The 25,520-nt window shown below is 55.2% G+C and overlaps 1 long non-coding RNA gene across 1 annotated transcript; it reads left to right on the top strand.

Annotated features, from left to right (window-relative positions):
- The first annotated feature begins 21,589 nt into the window (after positions 1-21,589).
- LOC137467826 (uncharacterized) lies at positions 21,590-23,072 on the top strand. Its single transcript, XR_010995636.1, has 2 exons — positions 21,590-21,675; positions 22,352-23,072. It is a non-coding gene; the product is annotated as an uncharacterized lncRNA (long non-coding RNA).
- Positions 23,073-25,520: the final 2,448 nt, after the last annotated feature.

Genomic DNA, 25,520 nt, shown 5'->3' with positions numbered 1-25,520 from the left:
TATGTGCCCTTGGGCCGGAGGAGCTGTCACAGGGCAGGGAGGGCCAGGGCTGGCAGGGGCTGCTCAGGGATGGGTTTGGCCCGTGTCCCTCCAAGCAGCGACTGCCCAAGCAGCTGCGCTGGCCCCGGGCTCTCCTCCCGGCCGGCTGGGCTTTGCTGGGTGGCACAGCCTGTGCCGAGGGGCGGCAAGGTGCCTGCAGGCCCCAGCTCTGGGGGAAGCAGAGAACGTCCTGGCCGTATCCACCGTGCTGCCAGCTCAGCAGCGCAGCACAGCGCGGGCTCACGCTCCCCACCGAACCTGTAGAGCTTCAAAGCAAGACAGGAACACATGCCCTGAATCCACTTTGATGAATCTCAAGGATTTTCTGCTCGCAGCATGGACACAAGCAGTGCATGATAGGTACAGCATAGACTCTGTTCACTGTGTCACTTGCCATGGCCTCTTTCACAGTCATATCCTTCCCCCTTCACATGTCCTGCCAAACACCTAAGGGAGAACTGGACCTCTAATCGCACATCTCCATGCCCATGCGTAATGTCCCTGTCACAGCTGCTTTATCAACTTGCTGCTGTGCAGATGCTGCCACCAGCCAAACAAGGTCCTCTACCCCTGAAGGCACTGGCCCCGCTCTCAGGCCCTTACTGAAGGTGAGTAGGGCTTGGCCCAACTCCTCTGTTACCATAAAGACATGGAGCTGTCACCCCAGTGTCCGGGTGGTACCACCAGCAAAGCCCAGCCGGCACCAGCCCTGGCTGAGCTCCATGCCCAGGAGCAGCCGTGGATGCCCACGGTGAGGGCAGGCAGGAGCCAGGCAGGGGCTGCTGTGAGCAGCAGTGGGGCCCCGAGGGGCTGGGCGAGCCCATGCTGAGCGTCCCTGGGCTGAGGGCCCATTTCCTTCAGTGGGATCATCTGGGCCTGCAGCTCCTCCAGTGGCATGCCCAGGAAAAGAGGGAAGCCATCAAGAGCCTGTGAGTCACAGGGACGGGGTGTGGCTTCCTCCCTCCTTGGGTAGCGGGCTGGTTAAAAGAGGCCTCTAGGGAGCGCGGCAAACAGGAGCGGGCAAACAGGGCTGTGGCTCGCCTCTGAAGGGCAGTTCGCGAGGCAGTTGGCACAGGCAGGGCAAGCAGGAAGGGTTGCAGGTTTTCTTTCTAGTCAGGTTTACTGTGTGTTGTTTGCAGCGTTTCTGTTGGTTGATTGGTTTTGGGGTTACTGGTAGTAATGGTTTTTACGTGATTGAAAAGTGTAGATAATACGAGTGTATGTAATCAGATGGAACCCTCCAAAAAGGATGCATCTGTCCAGACCCATTCCTGTGCAGAGTGTTTGAGCTCAGCGGTGGATTCAGGGGGCGTTGTGGAGAAAACCTGCCTGCGGTGTGAACAGGTGAACAATCTCCTTTCACTGGTGGCCGAGCTTAGGGAGCAAGTTGAAAGACTCAGGAGTATCAGCGAAAGAGAAAGGGAAATAGATTGGTGGAGTTCAGCCCTTCCATCCTTAAGGGAGGCCCAGCAAGAGTCAGAGGACTCCCATGCCTCTCACTGTCAGGCAATAGAGGGGCACCTGGTAGATGAAGGAGAGTGGAAATGGGTCCCTGCCCAGGGAGGGTATGATAAAAATTCCTCCCGACCCCCATCCCCTAGCCAGGTGCCGCTTCAGAATAGGTATGCGCCCCTGGATCTAGAGACTCAGCCAGATGATTTAGAAGAAGCTTATCTGCCCAGTCAGCCTCCCAGTTATCATTAACCTATAAGATGGATCTAATATCAAAAAGATAAGAAGGGTAATTGTAGTGGCTGATTCCCTTCTGAGGGGAGCAAATGGCCCCGTACGTCGACCGAACCCACCCCACAGGGAGGTCTGCTGCCTCCCTGGGGCCCGGGGACGAAAGATCACTGAGACACTGCCTGGGCTGATTCAGTCCTCTGATTATTACCCACTGCTGATACTCCAGGCTGGCAGCGATGAGATTGAAAAGAGGAGTGTCAGGACAATTAAAAGGGACTTTAGGGCACTGGGACAAGTGGTTGATGGGACGGGGGCACAGGTAGTCCTTTCCTCAGTCCCTTTGGTGGCTGGGAAAAACGGTGAAAGGAACAGGAGAGCTCAAACTATCAATGAGTGTTGCAAGGGTTGGTGTCAGCAGCAGAATTTTGGATTCTTTGATCATGGGGCAACTTTTATGGCACCTGGCCTGCTGCAACCAGATGCTCTCCATCTCTCTGTTAAAGGCTGAAGGCTTTTAGCTGATGAGCTAGCAGACCTTGTTGAGAGGGCTTTAAACTAGGTTTCAAGGGGGAAGGAGATATAGCTGGGCTCTCTGGAAGCAGGCCCAAGGATGGTAAGCCTGAGTTAGGGATGGAATCAGCAGCCCAGCTGAGGTGCATGCACACCAATGCACACAGCATGGGCAACAAACAAGAAGAGCTGGAGGCCATGGTGCAGCAGCAGAGCTGCAGAGCTATGCTATGATTGCCATCACAGAAACAGGGTGGGATGACTCACATGGCTGGAGCACTGCCCTGGATAGCTACAAGCTCTTCAGGAGAGACACGAGAGGGAGAAGAGGTGGAGGGGTGGCCCTTTATATTAGGGAGGCTTTGGACACCATGGATATTGGAACTAATTGGCAGAATGTTGAATGCCTATGGTAAGAATTAGGGGGAAGGCCAACAAGGCTGACATCCTACTGAGAGTCTGTTATCATCCACCCAAACAGGAAGAAGAGGTGGACAACTCATTCTATAAGCAGCCAGAGAATGTTTCAGGATCGCCCTTGTTCTTGTAGGCGACTTCAACTTGCCAGACATCTGCTGGGAACTCAATACAGCAGAAAAAAAGCAGCCCAGGAAATCTGTAGAGTGTGTGGAGGACAACTGCTTGTTGCAGCTGGTGGGTGAGCCCCCCAGGGGAGGAACTATGTTAGATCTGCTGTTTGCAAATAGAGGTGGACTGGGGAGAGATGTGGTGGTTGGAGGCTGCTTGGGCCACAGTGATCATGAAATGATAGAATTTGTTGCATGGCAAGCTGATCTGTAGTCAGCATTAATCAAGTTATAATAAGCAGTCCAGCTCAGCTCCGTGTACCGGCCTCTGTGTTCGACTGGCAGAAGCACACAGCCAGTGGGAGCTCTCCTAGGATGCAGGCATTGTATAGGTTCAGAGTCTCGGGGCACACAGATAGACCAATGAGCTGTCTCGACCTGGGAGCTTTGAATGGGCTATAAAAGAAAGCTCCGGACAATAAACAAGGCTGTTTTTCTGAGGAAACACGAGTGGTCTGCCTTATGTTACGTCTCAGACATGGGAACACCGTGGTATCAAGATGTCTTGCTATTATGAGAAATCAGGAGGAACGTCAATAAGACTTTTACATTGGACTTCCAGAGAGCAGACTTTGGCCTGTTTCGGAGACTTGTTCAGAGAGTTCCTTGGGAAGCAGCCCTTAAAAACAAAGGAGTCCAGGAAAAGTGGGCATGCTTCCAAACAGAGATCTTGAGGGCACAGGAGCAGGCCGCCCCTGGGTGCCGAATGATGAGTCGACGAGGCAAGTGCCCAGCCTGGATGGGCAAGGAGGTTTTGGAGGAATTTAGGAAAAAAGGGAGGATGTATCATCTTTGGAAGGAGGGTCGGGTCTCTCCGGAAGAATTTAAGGGGGCTGCTAAAGCATGTAGGAAAAAAAATTAGGGAGGCCAAAGCTCAGTTTGAACTTAAAATGACAACTTCTGTAAAGGGTAATAAAAATGTTTTCACAAATATATCACTGGTAAAAGGAAGGATAAGACCAACCTTTGTTCTTTATTAGATGTGGGAGGGAACTTAGTAACTGCAGATCAGGAGAAGGCAGAGGTGCTTAACGCCTTCTTTGCCTCAGTCCTTAGTGGGAATGACTTGTCCCCAGGACAGCTGTCCTCCTGGGTTGGTTGATGGAGCCAGGGAGCAGAATGGGCCCCCTGTTATCCAGGAGGAGGCAGTCAGAACTGCTGAGCTGTTTAAACGTTCATAAATCCATGGGAACAGATGGGATGCAGCCCAGGGTGATGAGGGAGTTGGCAGATGAGCTTGCAAAGCCACTCTCCATCATTTACCAGCAGTCCTGGCTCACTGGTGAGGTTCCAGATGGCTGGAAGCTGCACAGTGTCACACCCATTCACAACAAGGGCAGGAAGGAGGGTCCTGGTAATTACAGGCCAGTCAGCCTGACCTCAGTACCCGGTAAGGTCATGGAACAGTTTATACCGAGTGTCATCACACAGCATCTACAGGATGGCCAGGGTATCAGACCCAGCCAGCAGGGGTTTAGGAGGGGTAGGTCATGTCTGACCAACCTGATCTCCTTTTATGACCAAGTGACCCACCTGGTGGATGCAGGAAAGGCTGCGGATGTTGTCTGTTTGGACTCCAGCACGGCCTTTGACACTGCCTCCCACAGCACACTCCTGGAAGAGCTGCAGCCCACGGCTGGGACAGGAGCACTCTGAGCTGGGTTCAGAACTGGCTGGATGGCCGGGCCCAGAGAGTGGTGGGGAGCGGTGCTGCATCCAGCTGGCAGCCAGCCAGCAGTGGTGTCCTTCAGGGCTCTGTGCTGGGGCCAGCTCTGTTCAATGTTTCTATTGACCACATGGATGAGGGGATTGAGTCTTTCACCAGTAAATCTGCAGACAACACCAAGCTGGGAGTGTGTGTCGATCTGTTGGAAGGCAGGAGGGCTCTGCAGGGAGACCTGGAACAGCTGGATGGATGGGCAGAGTCCAGTAGGATGAAGTTTAGTAAGTCCAAGTACCCACTCCTGCATTTTGGCCACAATAACCCCCTGCGGCGTTATAGGCTGGGGACGGTGTGGCTGGGCAGTGCCCAGGCAGAAAGGGACCTGGGGGGAACTGGTTGACAGCCGGCTGAACATGAGCCAGCAGTGTGCCCTGGTGGCCAAGAAGGCCAATGGCTCCTGGCCTGGATCAGCAGGAGCAGGGAGATCATTCTGCCCCTGTGCTTGGCACTGGTGACGGCACACCTTGAGTGCTGTGTCCGGTTCTGGGCCCTCCGTTTGGGACGGACATTGACACACTCGAGCACATCCAGAGGAGGCAACGAGGCTGGTGAGGGGCCAGGAACACAAGCCCTGTGAGGAGCAGCTGAGGGAGCTGGCGGTGTCCAGCCTGGAGAAAAGGAGACTCAAGGGTGGCCTTATCACTCTACAACTTCCTGAAAGGTGGCTGTGCTCAGGTGGGGTTGGGCTCTTTCTCCAAGCAGCAACTGACAGAACCAGAGGACACAGCCTCAAGCTGCACCAAGGGAAATATAGGTTGGACGTTAGGAAAAGGTTTTTCACGGAAAGAGTGATAAAGTACTGGCATGGCCTGCCCGGGGAGGTGGTGGAGTCACCGTCCCTGGACGTGTTTAAAAAAACACTGGACGTGGCACTCGGTGCCATGATTTAGTTCAAGTACTGGGACATGGGTTGGACTCGATGATCTTGAAGGTCTCTTCCAACATGGTCATTCTGTGAATTTTGCATGAATTCTGTGAATTCTGAGCAGCTTCAGGCACACAGCCTGGCCAGCAATGTCAGCAGGCAAAACAAAGGTTTTGCTGAGAAATGGCCCTTTGATGAAACAAAACATTTACAGTCAGGGCAGTCCGTTTATATCGATGGGGGTACACTCTGGGGGTACAGCCAAGGCCATGAGGTCACAGCAGGCTCTGGGGTCACAGCAGGCTGAGGTCAAAGCAGGCTCTGAGGTCACAGAGGTGCCAGAGCCCCGTGGTTGCACAGCACCACAACGACCGAGCAGTCAGTCCTTGAGCACAACTGTTGTGGCAGCAGCGGCGCTGGCAGCAGTGGTGCTGACATTGGGACAACGTTGTGAGGACAGCGGTGGTAGCAAGAGCTGCGGGACTGGCAGAGGGCAAGGCACCATGGCCCTTGCTCTGCGCCTCTTCCTCCTGCTCCTCCTGTCCGTGGCCCTGCCTGCCAGGGCTGCCCAGGCTGCTCCGCTGCAAGTGCGGGAAGCAGGTAAGCCAGAAGCCTGGCTCCCCTTTCCTGGGATAGCGCTCCCTGCTCCCCGGGAAGCGCTGGGGGATGCTTTTCCCTGGGGCTTTAGGGAGGGTTGCTGCTGTGGGAGGGAGAGAGACCCCGGGGACCCCGGCAGCTCCATTTTCCGCTCCAGAAATGTTACACAGGGGAGGGAAAGAGGTTGAAGTGTGACCAGGAGCCAGCCCAGAGCTTCCCAAGCTTCTTTGGCCATGTCCATTCAAATCTGGATCCCTTAGCCTTACCTGACCCCCTTGCAGTGCGCAGTTCCCTAATGCAGAAGGGGATCCCAGCACACCATGGAAATGGGTCTGGTCGCTGCTTCCCTCTAGATTTGGATCGCGAATTGAATTATTTGCAACTGCTGGTGAAGGACACTTTAAAGATCATGGAGAATGGAGAATGCTGGAGGGAAGTTCTGAATTTCCCTTTTTACTGACAGAATAATCAGAGTCAAGGTGGCAAGAGTTCACTCATCTGCCATTTACATTAGGGTTAAGTCAGGGTTGAAGGATTCTGGAAGACTTGCCCTGCTCCCTTCTCAAGCCCTGAGTGATTCCACAGGATCGCTGTCAGTGGGAGGAAGGAGCATTTAGCTGTTCATCTTCCTCCTGTGTGCAATGCCAGTGTGTGCTTCCATGAGCTCTGTGCAGCCACGGAGAAGAGCAGAGAGGGAAGGGGCCGGGCCCAGGACTGTGCCCCGGGGCTGAGCCTTGGTGCAGCCTGAGGATCTCCTACAGCGCCACGGGAGCTGTTCTGTCCTGCCTTTCTTTGCAGCTGAAGCTGTTGGTGAAGGTGGTGCAGCTTCCCAACCCATACCCATTACGGAGCCTCTGGGAGGTGGTGAGGGTAGGTCAAGGCCTTTCCCCCTGGGAGAGCCGCCAGCTCAGAGCCCAAAGCTCGGCCAGGGGGCTATGGCTGCAGGTGCCAGGACAGAACCATGCACGTGTGTGCCCGCGCCCTGCGCCATCCCCTCACGAGTTCTCCTGCGGCTCCGTGCTGCCGGTGCAGATCTGCAGAGATGACAGGAGCTTCTGTGGCTGTTGAGTTACAGGTGTGTCTGCAGGGAGGACTTTCCCAGGTCCTTTGCTGGTTACTGCACGCAAGCCCAGCTCCCGTCGCAGGGGTGAGTAGTGTTTCCCTGGTGACCCCACAGGCTGAGCATTGGCTTTGTGGGATCCATTCCTGGGAAACGGAACTATGTTGCTCTAAGGTCCTCCAACGGGAAAGAACAAAGCTACAGGACACAAGAAACCCCATGAGCCATCCCAACACATGAGGCAAATCCTGAAAGGATTGCTCCTGGGAGGAAATGGTGAGAGCATTTTCCTCAGCCTTCCCCTGGGACTCAGCAGCCGGGGGCTTTCCCTGCACATCTGGACACGCCGTGCCCGGAACACCAGGAAGGGATCCATGGCAGCCTGGCTGCCCTGCTGCTTCTTTCACAGCCTGCAGGGCTGTTTGCCAGCCTGGCCTGGCTGCAGCTTCTCCCCAGCCTCTGCAGGAAGGCATTTGGCACCAGCTGACAGGGAGCGCAAACTGCAGCATGGACCATGCACTCCCTGAGATCCCCTGCAATTTCCCAGTCTCCAGGCAGATTAGGAGGAGCAGTGGTTTGGAGGAGGGAGTGGGTCGTAGCCTACCCAGAAATTTTATAGGGATTTCCTGATCCTTAACCATGCTTGCCTTTCACAAGCATTGCCTCCTGAAGATGCCACCTCCACAATGGGCAGCAGTCCCACCTGATCCAGCTGTCCCTCTTCCTTTCTCCAGAAGTGGATGGAGAGGCTGTGCTGAAGGCTGAGTTTCCCGGAGGAAGCAGTGGCTCTTTGGCAGCCTCTGCTGCAGGAAGGGAGGCGATGCCAGGCACAGTCACAGGAGGTAATTGCTGTGCCTCTGGGCCTGCTGAGCCCTGCTGAGGCTTGAGCTGCCCTCTCTGCTGCTTGGCAGTGCGGGAACAGCCCGGACAAGACCGGCACAGCCCAGAGGAATTGTTATGCTCAGGGCATTCAAGCACGGAGCAGTCCTGCTGGGGTCCCTCTGTGGGAGAGACGTCCCTAAACCTGGGAGAGACTGCACGGGGTGCCCATGGTGGGGAATGGGCAGAGGGGGAGAGCAAGGCTCCAGTGTGTCCTGAGAGGGCCTGGCTATGTGTCCTTGGGCTGGGGCAGGTGTGCCAGCAGAAGGAGGGCGGGCGGTTGGTAGGACAGGAGGGAGGGAGGGAGGGAGGGAGGGAGGGCGGGGGTTGGGGAGGGATATTTGCGGCACTGCCTGCTGCAGTCTTCCCAAGGGATTAAAAGAAAGTTTCCTTTGTACAAGTGAGAGAATCCCCATGGGCCGTGGGCTGCTCCAGTTTCCTCTCCAGGGATGCTGCACTGGGCCTGCAAAGAGGATGGGGATTGACCAGCAGCCAGCCCTGAGCTCCCCAGGCCCCTGTGCAGTTTTGGCCATCTCCATTCTCATCTGGCTCCCACAGACTTACCTGACCCCCTTGCAGTGCCCAGTTCCGTGAGTGAGAAGGGGATCCCAACACACCATGGAAATGGCTCTGATCTTTGCTCCCTTCTAGACTGGGATCGGGACACGGATTATCTGGAAGCCCTGCTGGATTATGGCTTGAGACTCTTGGGAAATGCTGGAGGCAAGTTCTCAATGTACCATCGTGACAGAATAGGCAGTGACAAGGAGGCCAGAGCTCATACATTTGCCCTTTCCCTTAAGGCACTCTCAGGGCAGATAGATTCAGGAAAATTTGACCTGCTCCCTTCTCAAGCCATGAGGGATCCCACAGGATCGCTGTCAGTGGGAGGAAGGAGCATTTAGCTCTCCATCTTCCACCCAGGTGCAATGCCAGTGTGTCCTTCCGGGTGCTCTGTGCAGCCACGGAGAAGAGCAGAGAGGGAAGGGGCCAGGCCCAGGCCTGTTCCCCGGGGCTGTGCCTTTCGCAGCTCCTTTGCTGGCCCCAGGGAGCCTGAGCTGCTCCTGCTGCTGCTGCCAAGCCCTGGCCCAGGCTGGGGCTGGGTTTAGAGCTGCTGGCAGCTCCAGGGAGTCCTTTCTCCCCTGACTGCCCTGCAAGGGGCTCCTTCCATCCCAGTGTGGGGCCACCGCAGGTACATGGTCCCCCTGCCCCTGCTCCTGAGTGGAAGGCAGAGCTGAGGGAGTGCCTTGGAAGGCACCAATTACCCAGGAGCAATCACTGCCACTCTGGCCTGAAGGAGAATCTTCAGCAGAGTCACAGGAGCTGTTCTGTCCTGTTTGCAGCTGAAGCTGTTGCTAAAAGTGATCTGGCTTCCCAACCCACGTTCAGGATTGAGACTCTGGGAGATGAAGAGGGTAGGTCAAGGCCTTTTCCCCTGGGAGAGCCGCCAGCTCAGAGCCCAAAGCTCGGCCAGGGGGCCATGGCTGCAGGTGCCAGGACAGAACCATGCACGTGTGTGCCCGCACCCTGCGCCATCCCCTCACAAGTTCTCCTGCGGCTCCGTGCTGCCGGTGCAGATCTGCAGAGATGACAGGAGCTTCTGTGGCTGTTGAGTTACAGGTGTGTCTGCAGGGAGGACTTTCCCAGGTCCTTTGGTGGATGTTGCACGCAAGCCCAGCTCCCATCACAGGGGTGAGTAGTGTGTCCCTGCTGACCCCACAGGCTAAACAATGATTTTGTAAGATCCATTCCTGGGAAACTGAACTCCTTTCTCTTAAGGTCTTTCAACAGGATACAAGAAACCCACTGGAGAGAAGGAATTGCTTGACTTAAACTATGTCCTGAAAGTGGTCGTGAAGGAACTGCGGAAAGGACAAGGTGTGTCTATGTCCCTGGGCCTTCCCCTGGGACTCAGCAGCCGGGGCCTTTCCCTGCACATATGGACACGCCGTGCCCGGAACACCAGGAAGGGATCCATGGCAGCCTGGCTGCCCTGCTGCTGCTTTCACGGCCTGCAGGGCTGTTTGCCAGCCTGGCCTGGCTGCAGCTTCTCCCCAGCCTCTGCAGGAAGGCATTTGGCCCCAGCTGACAGGGAGCCCAAACTGCACCATGGGTCATGCACTCCCTGAGATCCCCTGCAATTTCCCAGTCCCCAGGAAGATCAGGAGGGGTGGTGGTTTGGAGGAGAGAGAGCCCTGTCACAGCCCCATGTGCCCGGGCCTTATCCTGATCATTTTCCATGTCTTTGACATGTATTTGACATGTATTTGTATTTCCATGTCTTTGACAAGTATTGCCTCCTGAAGTTTCCACCTTCCCGATGTGTAATGGCTCCATCTGATCCAGCTGTGCCTCTTCCTTTCTCAAGGGATGGACAGAGAGGCTTTATGGAAGGCAGCATTTCCTGAAGGGAGGGAGGCGATTCCAGGCATGGGCACAGTCACGGGAGGTAATTGCTGTGCTGGGCTCAGCCCTTGGTGAGGCTGTGTGGCAGAAGCTCTTCCCCAAGGCCCTGACCTGTGTGAGAGGGTCTGACTGTTCCTTGGCCTGCCTGAGCTGACCGAGCAGAGATAGGCAAGAAGGGAGAGTTGTGGCACTGCCTGCTGCAGATTACCTCAGGGATTTAGTGACGGTTTCCTCTGTGGGAGGGACAGAACCACCATGGGCCCCGGGCAGGTCCAGCCACTCCTCCAGGGATGTGGCACAGGGCCTGCAAAGAGGGTGAAGAGCTGCCAGGAGCCAGTCCAGAGCTCCCCAGGCCCCTGTGCATCTTTGGCCACGGCCATTCACATCTGGCTCCCATGGCCTTACCCGACCCCCTCGCAGTGCCCATTTCCCTGAGGCAGAGGGGGACTCCAGCACACCATGGAAATGGTTCTGATCTCTGCTCCTCTCTAGATTGGGATCGTGACATGGCTTATCTGGGAGGCCTAGCACAAGACAGTGTGAAATCCATGGAAAATTCTGCAGGCAAGTTCTCAATGTCTCTTTCCTGAGAGAATAATCAGTGTCAGTGTGGCAGCACCTCACTCATGTACCATTTACCTTAACAGTCTGAAGGTTGTTGAGATTGGGAAAACCTGCCCTGCTCCCTTCTCAAGCCCTGAGTGATCCCACAGGATCGCTGTCAGTGGGAGGAAGGAGCATTTAGCTGTTCATCTTCCTCCAGTGTGCATTGCCAGTGTGTGCTTCCATGAGCTCTGTGCAGCCACGGAGAAGAGCAGAGAGGGAAGGGGCCGGGCCCAGGGCTGTGCCCCAGGGCTGAGCCTTGGTGCAGCCTGAGGATCTCCTACAGCGCCAAGGGAGCTGTTCTGTCCTGCCTTTCTTTGCAGATAACCGTGTTGGTGAAAGTGATCTGGCTTCCCAACCCACGTTCAGGACTGAGCCTCTGGGAGGTGGTGAGGGTAGGTCAAGGCCTTTCCCCCTGGGAGAGCCGCCAGCTCAGAGCCCAAAGCTCGGCCAGGGGGCCATATCTGTAGGTGCCAGGACAGAACCATGCACGTGTGTGCCCGCGCCCTGCACCATCCCCCCAGCGCTCCTGCGGCTCCGTGCTGCCGGTGCAGATCTGCAGAGATGACAGGAGCTTCTGTGGCTGTTGAGTTACAGGTGTGTCTGCAGGGAGGACTTTCCCAGGTCCTTTGGTGGATGTTGCACGCAAGCCCAGCTCCCGTCGCAGGGGTGAGTAGTGTGTCCCTGCTGACCCCACAGGCTGAGCACTGGCTTTGTGGGATCCATTCCTGGGAAATGGAACTATGTTGCTCTAAGGTCCTCCAACGGGAAAGAACAAAGCTACAGGACACAAGAAACCCCATGGGCCATCTGAACACATGAGTCAAATCCTGAAGGAAATGCTGCCAACAGGACAAGGTGTGTCTATGTCCCTGGGCCTTCCCCTGGGACTCAGTAGCCGGGGGCTTTCCCTGCACATCTGGACACGCCGTTCCTGGCACAGCGGGACGGGATCCATGGCAGCCTGGCTGCCCTGCTGCTGCTTTCATGGCCTGCAGGGCTGTTTGCCAGCCTGGCCTGGCTGCAGCTTCTCCCCAGCCTCTGCAGGAAGGCATTTGGCACCAGATGACAGGGAGCCCAAACGGCAGCATGGGCCTGAGATCCCCTGCAATTTCCCAGTCTCCAGGCAGATTAGGAGGGGTGCCTGTACGGAGAAGGGAGGGACCTGGCCCACCCAAAAAGTTATAGGGATTTCCTAATTCTTAACCATGTCTTTGGCAAGCCTTGCCTCCTGAAGTTGCCATCTTCCCAGTGGGGAACAGCCCCACCTGATCCAGCTGTCCCTTTTCCTTTCTCCAGAAGTGGATGGAGAGGCTGTGCTGAAGGCTGAGTTTCCCGGAGGAAGCAGTGGCTCATTGGCAGCCTCTGCTGCAGGAAGGGAGGCGATGCCAGGCACAGGCACAGGAGGTAATTGCTGTGCCTCTGGGCCTGCTGAGCCCTGCTGAGGCTTGAGCTGCCCTCTCTGCTGCTTGGCAGTGCGGGAACAGCCTGGACAAGACCGGCACAGCCCAGAGGAATTGTTATGCTCAGGGCACTCGGGTACTGAGCAGTCCTGCTGGGGTCCCTCTGTGGGAGACACGTCCCTAAACCTGGGAGAGACTGCACGGGGTGCCCATGGTGGGGAAAGGGCAGAGGGCGAGAGCAAGGCTCCAGTGTGTCCTGAGAGGGACTGGCTTTGTCCTGTTGGGTCGGGGGAGCAATTCCCGGGGAAAAAGGAATAGAGACAGAGAGGAAGTTCAGGATGGAGAGAGAGATGGCAGGAGGGAGGGAGGGATGATTATGGTGCTACCTGCTGCATTTTTTCACTGGTGCTTTAGCAAGACTTTCAGCTGTGGGAGTGAGAGAGCCCCAGTGCCCCCTGGGCTGGTCCAGCCACCCCTCCAGGGATGTTGCACTGGGCCTACAAAGAGGATGGAGAGTGACCAGGAGCCAGCCCAGAGCTCCCCAGGCCCCTGTGCACCTCTGGCCATGTCTATTGCCACCGGGCTCCCACGGCCTTACCCAACTGCCTTGCAGTGCCCAGTTCCCGAAGGCTGAAGGAGACCCGTGCACACCATGGAAATGGTTCTGATCTGTGCTCCTTTCTAGATTGGGATCGCCGATTGCATTATCTGGATGCCCTGCTGGATGATGCCCGGAAACTCTTGGAGAATGCTGAAGGCAAGATCTCCATGTGCTTTTCCAAACAGTGTCAATACCCTAGCATCACTACAGGTGCCAGGACAGAACCATGCACGTGTGTGCCCTCGCCCTGCGCCATCCACTAAGCGCTCCTGCGGCTCAGGCCTGTTTGGGAAAGGGCCAGCCCTGGCCCTGCCCCAAAAGCTATGACATTTTCTGAACGTTCTGCACATATTTGACAAGCATGATGTCCTGAAAATGCCAGCATCCAAATCAGGATCTCTTCCATCTGATCCTGCTGTCTTTTTCCTTTCTCAAGTGGTGGACCAAATATCACTGCAGAAGGAGGCGCATCCCGGAGGAAGTAGCGGCTCAGTGCCCACCTCTGCTGGAGGAAGGAAGGCGCTGCCAGGCACGGGCACAGGCACGGGCACAGGCACAGGAGGTAATTGCTGTGCCGGGCTCAGCTGGGCTCAGCCCTCAGCGGGGCTGTGTGGCAGCAGCTCTTCCCCAGGCCCTGCCCTTGCACGGCCCGGCAGCAGCCAAAGCTGGAGGTGCCTCGGCTTCGAGGCCTCTGGAGCTCATTCCCAGTCCCGGGGAATCGGGACTCGGGCACCAACGCCCCTCCCGCGGCAGCTGCTCCCGGAGCTGGCCCTGAGCACCCAGAGGCCCAAGGCACAGGAGCAGCCCCGAGCGGGAGCCCTGCTGCGAGCCCAGGGCCAGAGCCAGCCCTGGCTCCTGACTGGGCAGGGGCTGCACTGGCTCCTGACAGGGCCTGACTCTGTCCCCTGGGGCTGGGGGAGCTGTCACGGGGCAGGGAGGGCCAGGGCTGGCAGGGACTGCTCCGGGATGGGTTTGGCCCGTGTCCCTCCAAGCAGCGACTGCCCAAGCAGCTGCGCTGGCCCCGGGCTCTCCTCCCGGCCGGCTGGGCTTTGCTGGGTGGCACAGCCTGTGCCGAGGGGCGGCAAGGTGCCTGCAGGCCCCAGCTCTGGGGGAAGCAGAGAACGCCCTGGCCGTATCCACCGTGCTGCCAGCTCAGCAGTGCAGCACAGCGCGGGCTCACGCTCCCCATTGCTCCCACAGATGCAGCCGGCACCACAACACGTGTTCCCGATTCGCAGAACGGCCTCAGACATGGCTGCTATTGGGAAACACACTGTTTGCTACCGTTAATGGCAGGTCTACTTTTTTTGGAGCTTATCTTGATGTTGAGCTGTGTTGGAATCTGGTGTTGTTGGAAGAGAAAATCGTGAGTGTTTATATCACCTTTCCCTCAAACAGCTTCTTTTAAAAGGCTAATATAGATGGGAAACATTTCCAGTGAGGCTGCAGTGGAGTTGTGGCCGGTCCGTGGTTGTCCAAAGAGCTCTGCTGAGGGTTCTGCTGCTGCCCAGTGCTTTCATTGGCCTCTTCATTGCTGGGCCTTGTCCTGGGGGGCCCGCTGGGGCTGCAGCCAGTGCTGGCTCCCACTGAGGCTGCCTGGCCAAGAGCAGCCCCAGGGGCACAGGGCAGAGGCAAGGCAAGGTGGGGAGGAGAAAGAGCGGGGACGAGATTGCCCTCGAAAGGCAGACGCGCTCTGGGGCCCGCTCCTGGCCAGGGAGCCTGCCCAGAGCCGTCCCCTGCTCGCCGGGGCCTTGAGGGGCAGCTGTCCAGCTGGGCCAAGCTGTGCCAGCCGCTCCAGCCGTGCTGGGGAGCCTTGCCAGCTCTGGGCCCTGCTGTGCAGGAGGGTCCCAGTGTGCCGCTGGCAGCCGGGGGCCTCAGCCGCTCCTCTCTGCACAGGAGCGCCTCTGCAGCTTCACAAGACCGGCCAAACACCTCAGTCTGGGAGAACTGTACCTGTCATCCTGCATCTCGAAGCACGTGTCCATTGTCACTGCCACATGTGTATTATTATTGCTCAGGACATGCTGCCACCACCACTACCCAGAACAAGACCCTCTGTCCCTAATTGTGCTGGCCCTGTTCGTCCACCAGGACAGGAGGTGCAGCCCTCCTGACAGGGAAGGGCCTGAGTTCCGCAACGTCTTTGTGCTTCAGCTCAGGTGTCTGTGTGCTGCCACCAGCACTGGCAGAGCTGCTTGTCTGGGCACGGCCGGGGTGGGCAGGCAGCAGCCCCACATGGGGCTCCTGAGAAAAAGGGACCCCAATTTGTCCTTGTTTTTCATTTTTACACATTAGAATTTTTTAGAAATATTCAGAAATATTTTTTTGTGGAAAAAAATCCTCAAATAGTTCTTCCTTTTTTCCACAGAAGCTCAGTATTCTTCAAAGTAGATTTAGAATTCAGAAAAATTTAGAACACTTTTAAACTTCTAGAATAAAAACTAAAATTACATTTAATTGGTCATCTTTACTCTTAGATGAACTAATTCATCCCAAGACACCCAGCATACTGGAGAGGCTCGTTTCCCACTGGAGATTTGTACCTTGTGGCAACAACCACCTTAAAACCTTTTCCCAGTTATTTTCAGGCATTTCTGACAAGCTCACCTCTCAGTCTTCAGAGGCAAACTTTGAGCACAGCGGGAATCTCCTGCTGTGCAGGAGGGTCTCTGTGTTCCAGCTGCAGCTGGGGCCTCAGCCTCCTCCTCTCTCAAACGGCGTCCCTCTGCAGCTTCACAGGAACGGCCAAACACCTCAGTCTGGAACACCTGTACCAGACATTTCCCATCTCCGTGTCCATGCGCAAAGTCCCTGTCACAGCTGCTTTACCAGCTTGTTGCTGTGCAGATGCTGCCACCACCCAAACAAGGTCCTCTCCCCCTGAAGGAACTTTTGCAAATGTTTTGCATCTCCAAGGGCCAAGCAAAAGCCGTTATTGGTGCTTGCCCTGACTGTCAACTTCTACAACCTCCTGTTTCTACGGGAGCTGTTAACCCTCAAGGATTGCCAAGTTTGCAGCTATGGCAAACCATAGATAGAACCAAAGGCCCATCTTCCAGAAAATTCAAAACTACTCGTGTGTCTGCTGATGCTTTTTCAGGTGCAGTTTTTGCTTCTGCACACACAGGGGAAACAGCCAATCATGCTTGCCAACATTTTCTGCAATCATTTGCTTCATCGGATGAACCCCAAGAAGTAAAACCAGACAATGGCCCCACATACACAGCCCCAGAATTGGCCACGTTTTTGATGGATTAGAATTGCCCATTCCCCCACAAGTCAGGTAATTATTAAAAAGACACCACACACAAAAATGCACTCGAGATCAACAGAGGGGGGGAGAGGCCCAAGCAACACCTCAGATGAGGTTGAGCAAAGCTTTATATGGCTTCCATTTTTTGAATAGCTCATTTGCAGAACCTAATCCTCCAGTTTTTAGGCACTTTTCAAATAGCACACAGAGCACACAGGCAAAAATGGAAGAAAATCCTCCAGTTTTAATCAGAAACCCCGAGACAGGACAAATTGAAGGACCATTGCCACTAGCAACCTGGGGCAAAGGCTATGCTTGTGTTTCCACAGGTGCCGGACCTAAGTGGGTCCCAGCAAGAAACGTGAAACCATATCACACACAAGAGCTCACCGACAATTCCACGAGCAGGGAAACGAGCACACCGACGTGAGCCGCACAGAGACTGTGGTTCATGCCAGACATTCCCTGTTCAACACACAAAAACTACAAATCTTGAGTTTTATGTGGATGCTTGGACTGTGAAAATTGTTAATATCATAGAGCTCTTTTGGCAAAAGCGTGGTGTGCATCGTGTTGAAAAGAATTCAACTATATCCAAATTTGTAAAAATTGGAATGTTAGAGGAACAGTTTAGTGCCTTAGAGTTAGCCAGTCCCTAAACAAATGCTAAAAGATTTGTGTGAGAACCATATGAGAAAGCTTTTACCAAAAAGCAGCTGAACAAGAACATAGAGTTTGATCAAATGATACACTGGCGCATATTTGTTTTACTTACTTACTTTTACAGTGCAGCTATGTCTGTAGATCAACTAAAAATGAATGTTTAGGTTGCTTTAGCCAAGTCAGCAGGCTCGGACACCACGTTTGACCAATTGGAACCCAGACAAACCCTTTGCGACCCGTTTAGTCAGTGTACCGATACCAGTTAAGAGTGGCCAGTAGCTGATTGTGACAAATATTAATGTGAAGCTACCAACGCGACAAAGCACATAATCAATTAACATCCTTAGGCCCCTGATCTTCTTAAAGCACCCCCTGAACCTCAAGTATTCGAAGTTCTTGCTTCTTTAGCAATAGAATTTTGTGCTGAGTTTCAGTACCAGGGAGATCCACAATTAAGTGTTACGCCCCATCATCCTGGATACACAGCAGCTCAAGTTTGTGGTGCAATTGCACTACCCCAGTGCCCTCTAAGGGTATGAGTCCCCACAGCAACTGCCAAAAAGACATTGGCTCATTTATAGAAATCGAGCCTAACAGGGCATTCCCTAAAAAATTAAAGGCTGCCCACGTACCCATGGAGCATCAGACAGCTCACTGAAATCGCACCTACCAAATGGTAAAAAAATATCAAGAGAAAACATAGAAAAAAAAAGATTTACCCATCATTATAAAGAAAACTGTAATAACAATTTCAGTCCCTGGGGCCCTGCAAAACGAATTACAGCAGCTTTATTTCTACCTCAAATTGCCTCAAGTAAAGCATTACAACTATTCTACCAGCTAGGGCGTTAGTCAAGAAGTCAGTACTACTTCCATTACAATTAGTGACATCATGACAGATGTTAGTGCTGTCAAACATACAACCTTACAAAACAGAACCACCATCAATTTTCTTGTACGAGCATATAGACATAGTTGTGAAGATTTTGAAAGACGGTGGTATATAAACTTATCTGACCATTCAGTGTCCATCCACAAACAACTTCAGAAACTGAGAGATTTGACAAATCAAATTAAAATAAATGCTAGATCATAGTTAGACGACTTGTTGGAAGGATAGAGTTTGACCCCTTAGCTGAAAGTGCTTTACCACGTAAGTTTACATGCATTGTGATTATTGTCATACCAGTGTTAGTGCTAGTGCCTTATGTACTTCACTGTGTACAACAAATGATGAACAAGACCACCAAAGAAGTTTTTTCTGTCCAAGAGAGAGGGGGAAATGTGGGAAATGGATTTGTAGAAAGTTCTCAGGGCCTGACAGAAGGCCCACACTCGATGCTTCTATATACAAACTCTGAGGTAAGAAATGCTGACTTAGAAATGCCATGGAATAGGACATAGAGATTGTTAAGAGAGAAATAGAGCTAGAAAAAACTTTCAATAAATGGCCTTACAAATAAGACTAGATGCTTTAGAGAAATAGAACTATGAAAGATGCATTGTATTTGGACCCACAAGGGGTAGTTTTAGAAGACTGGCTTTAAGGCATCTACAGCATGGCGTGGCAAAAAGCTGATAGGCCAAGAAATGCTTATAGTGTTTTGTAATTAAGAACGAGTCAGCTTCTGGGTGTGATAGCGTGAATTATAGCATCTGCAATGTTTCACTCTTCTCATGAGACTGAAAATGGAATATAAGGTTTTAAAACGCCCCTCAGATACCCCATCTCTGGGTCAGAAAAGAGCATTGCCTGACACTCCTCCAGTGGCATGTCCAGGAAAAGCCGGAAGCCATCAGTAAGTGCTTGCCTTGACAAAAATGGAATGAGGCTGGACTCACAAGAAAGTCCTTCATAGCCTGAGAGATGAGCTCAGAGCCTGACAGAGACTGGGCCGGCGGCACCCCCGGATCTCTTACGAGCAGAGTGGGGATTTGCCCCCCAGGCCTCATCTGTTCACCCAGGGACAGATGGTGAACGCACACACACAGAAGATGGCTCGGCCCTGTTGCCGCTCCCTGACTGTCATGTTTGGATCCCTCAAAAGGCATGCAGGGGCTTTGGGTCACCTCTGTGCTGTGCAGGGGGCTGGGGACACCCAAAAGTTGTGCAGGGAATTTGAGGTACCGCCAAAGGTGTGCAGAGGGCGAGGGACACCTGCAAATTGAGCAGGGGTTGGGGGTCTCTTGTGAGGCACAAAGGGGGATTTTAGGGTGGCTGAGGACACCCATAAGATGTGCAGTGGATTTGGGTGCCACCAAAAAGCATGCAGCTACCCTGATGGCTTGTGTTGCATTATTTTTGTGAGCTACGGCATCAAGTCCTTCACTTTTTCAATACAGACCAAAGATCAGGACAGCGCACAGCGCAGACTCAGTGTCAGCGTGGCAGGGCTGCTACTGCCTACAATAATTCAACCCACATGAGTTGAATTTTGGACTTGACATTGCTGTTGCATGTAGAACCACAAAATGTCTCATTTATTCAATGCTGTATAATGCAGTTCTTGTGAAAAAATCTATATTGCACAGAGCTTCCTGGAGGGACATACTCTCCTCCCTGGAAGGGCACCTCTTGAGATCCACTTCCACTAAATCCAGCCGCAGCCTTGAGGTCACAGCAGGCTCTGAGGTCACAGAGGTGCCAGAGCCCCATGGTTGCACAGCACCACAACGACTGAGCAGTCAGTCCTTGAGCACAACTGTTGTGGCAGCAGCGGCGCTGGCAGCAGTGGTGCTGACATTGGGACAGCGGTGTCAGGACAGCGGTGGCAGCAAGAGCTGCGGGACTGGCAGAGGGCAAGGCAGCATGGCCCTTGCTCTGCGCCTCTTCCTCCTGCTCCTCCTGTCCGTGGCCCTGCCTGCCAGGGCTGCCCAGGCTGCGTTGCTGCAAGCGCGGGGAGCAGGTGAGCCGGCAGCCTGGCTCCCCTTTCCCGGGACAGCGCTCCCTGCTCCCCGGGAAGCGCTGGGGGATGCTTTTCCCTGGGGCTTTAGGGAGGGTTTCTGCTGTGGGAGGGAGAGAGACCCCGGGGACCCCGGCAGCCCCATTTTCCTCTCCATAAATGGTACGCAGGGCAGGGAAAGAGGGTGGGGAGTGACCAGGAGCCAGCCCAGAGCTTCCCAAGCCCCTGTGCAGATTTGGCCATGTCCATTCAAATCTGGATCCCTTAGCCTTACCTGACCCCCTTGCAGTGCCCAGTTCCCTAATGCAGAAGGGGATCCCAGCACACCATGGAAATGGGTCTGGTCGCTGCTTCCCTCTAGATTTGGATCGCAAATTGAATTATTTGCAACTGCTGGTGAAGGACACTTTAAAGATCATGGAGAATGCTGGAGGGAAGTTCTGAATTTCCCTTTTTACTGACAGAATAATCAGAGTCAAGGTGGCAAGAGTTCACTCATCTGCCATTTCATTAAGGTTGTACGAGTTTAAGGATTCTGGAAGCCTTGGCCTGCTCCTTTCAGGAGCCCTGAGTGACCCCACAGGATCACTGTCAGTGGGAGGAAGGAGCATTTAGCTTTGCATCTTCCTCCTGTTTGCAATGCCAGTGTGTGCTTCCGTGAGCTCTGTGCAGCCATGGAGAAGAGCAGAGAGGGAAGGGGCCGGGCCCAGGGCTGTGCCCCGGGGCTGAGCCTTGGTGCAGCCTGAGGATCTCCTACAGCGCCACGGGAGCTGTTCTGTCCTGCCTTTCTTTGCAGCTGAAGCTGTTGGTGAAGGTGGTGCAGCTTCCCAACCCATAGCCATTACTGAGCCTCCGGGAGGTGGTGAGGGTAGGTCAAGGCCTTTCCCCCTGGGAGAGCTGCCAGCTCAAAGCCCAAAGCTCGGCCAGGGGGCCATGGCTGCAGGTGCCAGGACAGAACCATGCACGTGTGTGCCCGCGCCCTGCGCCATCCCCTCAGCGCTCCTGCGGCTCCGTGCTGCCGGTGCAGATCTGCAGAGAAGACAGGAGCTTCTTTGGCTGTTGAGTTACAGGTGTGTTTGCAGGGAGGACTTTCCCAGGTCCTTTGGTGGATGTTGCACGCAAGCCCAGCTCCCGTCGCAAGGGTGAGTAGTGTGTCCCTGCTAACCCCACAGGCTAAAGAATTGTTTTGTGGGATCCATTCCTGGGAAATGGAACTATGTTGCTCGAAGGTCCTCCAACGGGAAAGAACAAAGCTAAGGGACACAAGAAACCCCATGAGCCATCCGAATACATGAGGCAAATGCTGAAAGGATTGCTCCAGGGAGGAAATGGTGAGAGCATTTTCCTCAGCCTTCCCCTGGGACTAAGTAGCCGGGGGCTTTCCCTGCACATCTGGACATGCCGTGCCCGGCACAGCGGGAAGGGATCCATGGCAGCCTGGCTGCCCTGCTGCTGCTTTCACGGCCTGCAGGGCTGTTTGCCAGCCTGGCCTGGCTGCAGCTTCTCCCCAGCCTCTGCAGGAAGGCATTTGGCCCCAGCTGACAGGGAGCGCAAACTGCAGCATGGGCCATGCACTCCCTGAGATCCCCTGCAATTTCCCAGTCTCCAGGCAGATTAGGAGGAGCAGTGGTTTGGAGGAGGGAGTGGGTCGTAGCCTACCCAGAAATTTTATAGGGATTTCCTGATCCTTAACCATGCTTGCCTTTCACAAGCATTGCCTCCTGAAGATGCCACCTCCACAATGGGCAGCAGTCCCACCTGATCCAGCTGTCCCTCTTCCTTTCTCCAGAAGTGGATGGAGGAGCTATGTTGAAGGCTGAGTTTCCCGGAGGAAGCAGTGGCTCTTTGGCAGCCTCTGCTGCAGGAAGGGAGGCGATGCCAGGCACAGGCACAGGAGGTAATTGCTGTGCCTCTGGGCCTGCTGAGCCCTGCTGAGGCTTGAGCTGCCCTCTCTGCTGCTTGGCAGTGCGGGAACAGCCCGGACAAGACCGGCACAGCCCAGAGGAATTGTTATGCTCAGGGCACTCGGGTACTGAGCAGTCCTGCTGGGGTCCCTCCGTGGGAGAGACGTCCCTAAACCTGGGAGAGACTGCACGGGGTGCCCATGGTGGGGAAAGGGCAGAGGGGGAGAGCAAGGCTCCAGTGTGTCCTGAGAGGGCCTGGCTATGTGTCCTTGGGCTGGGGCAGGTGTGCCAGCAGAAGGAGGGCGGGTGGTTGGTAGGACAGGAGGGAGGGAGGGAGGGAGGGCGTTGGGGAGGGATATTTGCGGCACTGCCTGCTGCAGTCTTCCCAAGGGATTAAAAGAAAGTTTCCTTTGTACAAGTGAGAGAATCCCCATGGGCCGTGGGCTGCTCCAGTTTCCTCTCCAGGGATGCTGCACTGGGCCTGCAAAGAGGATGGGGATTGACCAGCAGCCAGCCCTGAGCTCCCCAGGCCCCTGTGCAGTTTTGGCCATCTCCGTTCTCATCTGGCTCCCACAGACTTACCTGACCCCCTTGCAGAGCCCAGTTCCGTGAGCGAGAAGGGGATCCCAACACACCATGGAAATGGCTCTGATCTTTGCTCCCTTCTAGACTGGGATCGGGACACGGATTATCTGGAAGCCCTGCTGGATTATGGCTTGAGACTCTTGGGAAATGCTGGAGGCAAGTTCTCAATGTACCATCTTGACAGAATAGGCAGTGACAAGGTGGCCAGAGCTCATACATTTGCCCTTTCCCTTAAGGCCCTCTCAAGGCAGGTGGATTCGGGAAAATTTGACCTGCTCCCTTCTCAAGCCCTGATGGATTCCACAGGATCGCTGTCAGTGGGAGGAAGGAGCATTTAGCTGTCCATCTTCCTCCCATGTGCAATGCCAGTGTGTGCTTCCGTGTGCTCTGTGCAGCCACGGAGAAGAGCAGAGAAGGAAGGGGCCGGGTCCAGGGCTGTTCCCCGGGGCTGTGCCTTTAGCAGCTCCTTTGCCGGCCCCAGGGAGCCTGAGCTGCTCCTGCTGCAGCTGCCAAGCCCTGGCCCAGGCTGGGGCTGGGTTTAGAGCTGCTGGCAGCTCCAGGGAGTCCTTTCTCCCCTGACTGCCCTGCAAGGGGCTCCTTCCATCCCAGTGTGGGGCCACCGCAGGCACATGGTCCCCCTGCCCCTGCTGCTGAGTGGAAGGCAGAGCTGAGGGAGTGCCTTGGAGGGCACCAATCACCCAGGAGCAATCACTGCCACTCTGGCCTGAAGGAGAATCTTCAGCAGAGTCACAGGAGCTGTTCTGTCCTGCCTTTCTTTGCAGATACCACTGTTGGTGAAAGTGATCTGGCTTCCCAAGCCACGTTCAGGATTGAGCCTCTGGGAGATGGAGAGGGTAGGTCAAGGCCTTTCCCCCTGGGAAAGCTGCCAGCTCAGAGCCCAAAGCTCGGCTGCAGGTGCCAGGAGAGAACCATGCACGTGTGTGCCCTCGCCCTGCACCATCCCCTCACGAGTTCTGCTCAGGCACAGCAGCTGTTTGGAGGTGGGAGGGTACTGGCCCAGTCCCAAAAACCCCAATGTTTTTCTGATCCCTAACCGTGACTTTGAAAAGCATTGCCTCCTGAAGATGCCCCCTCCCTGAATGGTGGATGGTTCCATCTGATCCTGCTGTCCTTTTTCCTTTCTCAAGTGGTGGACACAACATCTCTGCAGAAGGAGGCGCATCCCGGAGGAAGCAGTGGCTCAGTGCCCACCTCTGCTGGAGGAAGGAAGGCGCTGCCAGGCACAGGCACAGGCACAGGCACAGGCACAGGAGGTAATTGCTGTGCCGGGCTCAGCCGGGCTCAGCCCTCGGCAGGGCTGTGTGGCAGCAGCTCTTCCCCCAGGCCCTGCCCTTGCACGGCCCGGCAGCAGCCAAAGCTGGAGGCGCCTCGGCTTCGAGGCCTCTGGAGCTCGTTCCCAGCCCCGGGGAATCGGGACTCGGGCACCAACGCCCCTCCCGCGGCAGCTGCTCCCGCAGCTGGCCCTGAGCGCCCAGAGGCCCAAGGCACAGGAGCAGCCCCGAGCGGGAGCCCTGCTGCGAGCCCAGGGCCAGAGCCAGCCCTGGCTCCTGACTGGGCAGGGGCTGCACTGGCTCCTGACAGGGCCTGACTCTGTCCCCTGGGGCTGGGGGAGCTGTCACGGGGCAGGGAGGGCCAGGGCTGGCAGGGGCTGCTCAGGGATGGGTTTGGCCCGTGTCCCTCCAAGCAGCGACTGCCCAAGCAGCTGCGCTGGCCCCGGGCTCTCCTCCCGGCCTGCTGGGCTTTGCTGGGTGGCACAGCCTGTGCCGAGGGGCGGCAAGGTGCCTGCAGGCCCCAGCTCTGGGGGAAGCAGAGAACGTCCTGGCCGTATCCACCGTGCTGCCAGTTCAGCAGTGCAGCACAGCGCGGGCTCACGCTCCCCATTGCTCCCACAGATGCAGCCGGCACCACAACACGGGTTCCCGATTCCCAGAAGGACATCAGAACGAGTGTCTGTAAGGGAACTGGATGCTGGCTAGGGTTAATGGCAGGCATGCTTCTTTTGGAGCTGGTCTTTATTTTATGCTGTGTTGGAATTCGGAATTACTGGAAGAGAAAATGGTGAGTGTTTTGTTCATCATTCTTTCAAATAGTTTCTTTTGAAAGCCTAATGTAGACAGGGAATGTTCCCAGTGAGGCTGCAGTGGAGTTGTGGCCGGTCTGTGGTTGTCCAAAGAGCTCTGCTGAGGGTTCTGCTGCTGCCCAGGGCTTTCATTGGCCTCTTCATTGCTGGGCCTTGTCCTGGGGGGCCCGCTGGGGCTGCAGCCAGTGCTGGCTCCCACTGAGGCTGCCTGGCCAAGAGCAGCCCCAGGGGCACAGGGCAGAGGCAAGGCAAGGTGGGGAGGAGAAAGAGCGGGGACGAGATCGCCCTCGAAAGGCAGACGCGCTCTGGGGCCCGCTCCTGGCCAGGGAGCCTGCCCAGAGCCGTCCCCTGCTCGCCGGGGCCTTGAGGGGCAGCTGTCCAGCTGGGCCAAGCTGTGCCAGCCGCTCCAGCCGTGCTGGGGAGCCTTGCCAGCTCTGGGCCCTGCTGTGCAGGAGGGTCCCAGTGTGCCACTGGCAGCCGGGGGCCTCAGCCGCTCCTCTCTCCACAGGAGCGCCTCTGCAGCTTCACAAGACCAGCCAAACACCTCAGTCTGGGAGAACTGGACCTGTCATCCTGCACCTCCTTACCAGTGTCCATTGTCCCTTCCACCGCTCCATTACGAGCCTATTGATGGAAGTACACTGCAACTACCACCCAGAACAGGACCCTCTCTCCCAGAAGGGACTGGCCCTGCTGTCCTGCCAGGGCAAGAGGTGCAGCCCTCCAACCAGGGAATGGTTCGTCAGAAAAGTTATACTGACTGCTAAAAATGTAGGAGGTTTATTAAAAATTTATTAAAAATACAACCGGAGACTGAATAGGTAAAATATTAGAGTGCCCGGCATAGTGGATTTTCCCCTCCATGTGCTCATCCACACAATGGAGGTTTTGCCTTTTCATTCTTTTGCCCTTCTTAAAGTTCTGTCCATCAACTCCTTTTTTACTGTCCTGTGGTGGAGTTTACTTCCTTACATCTCGATTGGAGCTCAGGTGCTGCTCCTGTAACAAGGTGACCCTCTTCAATGTCCCGAACTCAGGTCGCTCCATGAGAACAACACAAAGGGGGGTAAACCAGAACTCTGTAAAACTTCTCTTAACATACATACATTATATTTGTCTTTTAATTGTGAGAGTCAACTATCACATTACTCA

The sequence above is a fragment of the Anomalospiza imberbis genome, unplaced genomic scaffold (genome assembly GCF_031753505.1).
Source record: "Anomalospiza imberbis isolate Cuckoo-Finch-1a 21T00152 unplaced genomic scaffold, ASM3175350v1 scaffold_81, whole genome shotgun sequence".
In the NCBI taxonomy this organism is placed as follows: Eukaryota; Metazoa; Chordata; class Aves; order Passeriformes; family Viduidae; genus Anomalospiza; species Anomalospiza imberbis.
Note: the sequence above shows the minus strand (reverse complement) of the source record. Positions and strands in the feature narration are given on the sequence as shown.